The sequence below is a fragment of the Macrobrachium nipponense genome, chromosome 4 (assembly GCF_015104395.2).
Source record: "Macrobrachium nipponense isolate FS-2020 chromosome 4, ASM1510439v2, whole genome shotgun sequence".
NCBI classification, from domain to species: domain Eukaryota; kingdom Metazoa; phylum Arthropoda; class Malacostraca; order Decapoda; family Palaemonidae; genus Macrobrachium; species Macrobrachium nipponense.
In genome coordinates this window covers 44,587,461-44,593,460 of record NC_061100.1, presented here as the reverse complement: position 1 = coordinate 44,593,460, position 6,000 = coordinate 44,587,461, and the positions used below count along the sequence as shown (strand labels likewise).

Sequence of the window (6,000 nt, the reverse complement as noted above, 5' to 3'; positions counted from 1 at the left end):
GTTGTTTTGTATGCAAATGAGTGGGATATGTAAAAGAAATAATGTTTTAATAACTGTTTTTAAGGAACAAAAATTGTATTCGGAATTAGTGAAACCAAATATATGCAATGACCACGTGATATATATATATACATACATATTATATATATACACACGTATACATATACATATATTATTTTAATTTTATATATAATATATAGATATATATATATATATAATATTTTATATACATATATATATATATATATTTTACATATATATATATATATATATTAATATATATATATATATTATAAATATATATATATGTAAATAATATGATTATATATGTATACGTTTGTATATATAAATATGTATGCGTGTATATATATATCACTTGGTCATTGCATATATATACACATCACATGGTCGTTGCAAGTACTGAATACGTGCCTTTGTATTAGGTTTCACTAATTCCGAACACAATTTTTGTTCCTTAAAAACAGTTATTAAAACATTAATTCTTTTACATATCCCACTCATTTGCATACAAAACAACAGTGAATGATGCTTACTTCTCTCTCTTTTTGCTCAAAAAAGTACAGGTTATGGAGATGCAAAACTCACATCCTACCCATTTGGTGCATTTAACTAAATGCAAATATACGTTTGCATATAGATGCACGCATGCATATAAAACGTACGAATGAAGGATTATTTCCGGAAAATAGCTCAGCTCACTCAAAATTTGATGGGGCCGTAAAAAAGAAAAGAACAAAAGTTGTGCTGTTTCTGCGCTTAGCGAATAAATGCTGCCAGATATTTACGATGCAAAGAGCCAAATTACAAAGGTGGATCTACTGCTAGATTACGAAGTAATGTTCAGATTGCCATCTAAGTAGCAACCAAGGTATAATCATTACCCAAAATAGTTTATCTCATTTATGGGAAAGAGGTTAATTACTCTGTAGATCCGTCCCATTGTTTACATTCCAACAATATATTGGAGTCATTATTAATAGTTTTGACATAATTAAGATAGCAAATTGGAAAAAGGCCAAGTTTCAAACCCCATACGAAGAGTATACAGATGTTTTATAACATATAATATACAATATCTTCGCATACCCACTTCGTCATACACTTGGGCATTTTTCATACAATCGTGTCCAATGTCACATTTGATTTCGTAAGTAATAATTAAAATAAAATTCGAAATTATGCATTTAGATAAGCTCGTCAGCCAATCAGTCATGTGGTTTTCTTTCACGGCATACCAAAATTGTTTATAAATTCTATTATATATATATATATAGTATATATATATATTATATAAACACAAACACACACGCACATCATATATATATATATATATATATATATAATATATATGTATAACTACACACCACACACGCACATCACATCCATATATATATATATATATATAATATATATATAATTATATATATATTATATATACAAACAAACACACACGCACTCATATATATATATATATATATATATAAATATATATATATATATATAATATACATATATGTGGGTATTTGTGTGATTATATTTGTGTGTGTGTTTGTGTTACACAACCGCACAAAATGAGAGCAACGCATAGCAACTAATACGAAGTAAAAATATGTTTCTATACTGAATGGGTCTAGTAGCGAACAAAAAGGTTGAAAAACGCGGAACACTCAGAAAAGAAAAAAAACGAAAGAAAAATGGATGAAAGGGGAAGGGATTAGAGTAGGGCATTGTTGTTAGAAAACCTATAGTGAAATGAAATTCAAATAATTATTATCTGGTACAATCTCCAGCAATCTTTCATATAAAGCTTATGTGAAAATAACGAAATACAGGAATATTCCAGGATTTATCTTTAACTGTATTCATACATTACCCTTTAATTAACAAAGCAGTAGGTAATATATGTTAATTACAAAGTAATTAGAATTACCAGCACTTTTAAAAAACATATGTAATTCATCTATCCAATATATGTTGAATAATCGTTACATAGGCTTAAGTTCATATGAATATTCAATTACCCTTCGCATAAAATTTACATCTCTATGCAGGAACGATAGCGAAATGACTCGGTATATATTTGTACAAAATCCATTCACGCAAAAACAGTACTTCGAGACACGGAAAAAAGGCTGACCTTTTTTTTTATAGAAATGAACAACCAATTTCAGTATTTTACTCTTTTAACTCGTAAAAATGAGAGAGAGAGAGAGAGAGAGAGAGAGAGTCTACGCATTCTTTCAACATTCATAACGCTGCGTTGCACAAAAATCATAGGTAAGGTAACAAGAGGGTCTACAACCCACACGCTGCTTTGGGAATGGTATTCCAACATTCAGACTCTCCAGTCGACAAATCAGCGCCTTAGTGGCGTGATCGGTATGGTCTTGACCTGCCACCTTGGTGACCGCGAGTTCGATCTCGGGCATTCCGTTGAGGTGTGTGAAACGTGTATTTCTAGTGACAGAAGTTCACTCTCGACGTGGTTCGGAAGTCACGTAAAGCCGTTGGTCCCGTTGCTGAATAACCACTGGTCCCATGCAACGTAAAAACAGCATCAAAAAAAAATCAAAGAATGTTATTTTGCCTTGACGTCATCTGTTACCCGCATCGTACGCTTTTTGAAATGTAGCCGGCTTATTACATTGCGTGAAGTTAATGGGTAAAAGCCCAGTAAGAGAGAAATTTGGATTTTTTTGCTAAAGCAACCGGCAAACAAAGCTTTAACCTTTTCGTAATGGGTTACTATTTACTTTCTTGCTGTTGGGCAGCTCGTAAAACAACCTCCAGTGATGTTTCTTTCCATTATGAGAGGAGCGATGGGAAGAATGACTAAAACTGAAAGTCTTGTGGAAAATCCAGCGAGACTTCTGCCGGGAGGAGGAAAAGATAAAAATTCTGTCAAATATGTTCAAACATCGCATTTTAATCCAAGCTAAAATACTCCGCGTCAAAATGGATGAAGGGAGCAAGTTACCTATTTTTATATTCTCTTGTGTTTTTAGGGCCTCTCATTGAAATTACATTTATGGCGGATGTACCAGGTAAAATTCTGTTCGCTCATGCCATACTGCCCACCGCAAATAAACAAGTTGAAGGATTAAGAACAGAAAGATTAAAACATAGACACAGGATGAGAGAATACTACTTCATGATCGTTATCTTGTAAAAAAATTTGATTTTGAATATTATTATTAATAATGACAGACTGTAAGAGGAATTTATCATGATGATCGTAATGATATAGATTTCTACCGTTGCCATATATAACTACAAGAATGATCTAAGTTATGATGTTTTATTCCAAAATAACTGGAGAGAGAGAGAGAGAGAGAGAGAGAGAGAGAGAGAGAGAGAGAGAGAGAGAGAGAGAGGTTGTATTGAATAAATGAACACCTGACTTGGTGCTGATAGATTGAGAGCAGTGACTGACTATTTTGTTTATCGTTCAGAAATAGTAGACAGATGCTAGTAAAGTTTAAAATAACAATCATAAAAGTGGTAGTAAATAACAAAAAATGGACACCAGAAAGTAATTGAAAGATGCACCGACGAGAGAGATAAGAGGAGTAGTAGGGCGGAGTAGGTTAATGAGTTATACAGATATGAATCAATTTTCCTCAGGCTCGCCAGAAGCATTCGGTCTGACGTTCAAGGTGAAGGCTGGAGCAAGGTAAAGTTCAAGAAGTTATATACTTGAGTGAGACTAGACCAAAAGCATTACAATGGACACTGAGTAGGAAAACTGTCTAAGATGCCTTTAGTATAATATGTATAATGTTCCAAAGACACTTAAAAATGTCAAGAGGAACATGAAAGAATATAGTTTAAAACTAACCTGCAAAATATGAAGGAAATAATGAAACCAACATTTTCTCTGTAAATGATGCTCTATTAAAAAGAAGAGATGAAATTAATTGTAACAGAAGCTAAAAAACTTAATTCAATCGAGTATAAAACAAATAAAATGTCACCACTATGCAAAAAGGGGGAAACACAGGTTAATGTTGAAGTACGAGGGAGACTGATTGATTGTCATTGTCACCTGACAGAGCCATTTGTCTCATTTTATAAACAATTCAATCGGTCGGTTCACAATTCGTTCACGATGAATTATGACTTATGTCTAGGAATGATTTAACGAGGATAAATATTTTGTTGTTAATATAGAAGGAAAAATTTATAGGGATAAAATTACAAATAGTTAGCATACAAAATATTAATCAGAGATACATATGCATGCATGTACTTATACGTTAAGGTTATAGCAATTTTAGGTGGTAATCTGAATATATGTGTATACACACACACGCACAAACACACACACACACACATATATATAAATATATATGTGTATATATATATATATATATATATAATATATATATATATATTTATATATGATTCTTTCTTTCCCACCATTATCCTTACATTAAGGGGTCGGTTTCCTGATGCACCTTCTTCTTAGAGCCCATGTTTCTGATCCATACTTTTACACTGGTCTTATCACTGTGCTATAGATCTTGAATTTTAGCTTGATTGGCATTTTCTTATCACATACTACTCCAGCTAACTCTCTCCACTCCCCCCCCCCCCCCCCCCCCCCACCCCCCTCACCCCCCCCCCCCCCCCAATGCAGCTTTTATCCTACTATCAACTCCAAGCCTCACATCCTCCCTCTTGCTGTTACTACTTTTGTGCTTGTTCTTTGATATATCATCTCGACGAACCTAGCCAACTTTTCTGAGATTTTCCTTTTCCTCAAACATCAAAACATCATATGCTTTCTCCAGGTCTATAAATGCACAATAGAGCTCCTGGTTTCCCTCTAGCTTATTTTCCTGTAGTTGGCCTTTTGCACTTCGTCTTTTTTTTTTTTCTTGGTCACTAACGTTCTTCTGTTTCAGTTACTCTTCGAAGCAACACACTGGGTGGATATTTTACTTTGTAAAGTGTTTTTATGTGTTGCTCCTTTTACCTTGATTATTTTTTGTTGTGATTTTTAGTATATTTTATTATGGCACGTTTTTAATATTTTTATTATATCTTACTTTCAATTTCATTACTGGCACCAGTGATGTTAATATGATAATTTTATATTTTTTCTACATCTTTTTATATTTTTTGGGATTTTTAACATTTTACTTTACATCCTTTACCATGGATGTCGATGTAATAATTCTGCATTTTTTTCTCAAAATATTTTCCGAATTGTTACAAGTAAGACGTTGTTCACATTTTTTCATACCGTGAAAATGCAACCGTGAAGTATTGTGAAACGTTGCCACAATAAATTATGAAATGTACTGTGCTTTCCCTCGTTACCCGGTCAAGATTTTATTATAAGATTATATACAATATAATACATAAAATAATATATATATAGAATATATAATTATACTATATATATATATATTAGATTATATATATATATATATATATATAGGCTAAAAGAGGTGGAGGACAGATGTGTTAAAAAATAATGTTGTGCACACACCATAAACAGTTATGCTTGATGGATGCATAATAGTAGTAGTCGTAGTAGCGATATAGTGGTATATTAATGGTGAGTATAATGGTTAATGAATGACCCATTGTACTGGTGGAAGTGAGAAACTGAGGAAACTGGTGAAAGTTTGAGAATGTTAGTGGTGGAGTAAGGTTAAATGATGAAGCCCTGAATGTTACAAAAGGATACAAATGTTAGAATAGGTAAAAATAAACTTTTATTTATTGTTTGGGTGCGTAGAGAAAATGGAGGATGACAGGTTGGTGATAAATTTCCCGAAATTGGGCATCTTGGGAGGAAAGATGAGAGGGAGATCTATATAGTGATGAGTGTAATGAGTGAGCAGAAGATATATTACTGGAGCAAAAGCGCCTTGGTATCAATGAAGCAGCAGAGTACAGGAAAATTAAAGGCGAAAGGTGAGGTGGGTGTAAGGTGTTGTGCTGACTTTGTCTTTTACGAAGGTTCAA

General features: G+C 32.8%; 1 protein-coding gene and 1 long non-coding RNA gene across 5 annotated transcripts in view; one reads left to right on the top strand and one right to left on the bottom strand.

Moving 5' to 3' along the window:
* LOC135210896 (neural-cadherin-like) overlaps positions 1-6,000 on the bottom strand; it is a 481,919-nt gene that overhangs the window by 23,109 nt on the left and 452,810 nt on the right. The window lies entirely within an intron of this gene.
* LOC135210897 (uncharacterized) overlaps positions 1-6,000 on the top strand; it is a 378,905-nt gene that overhangs the window by 346,778 nt on the left and 26,127 nt on the right. The gene's annotated exons all lie outside the window — the stretch shown is intronic.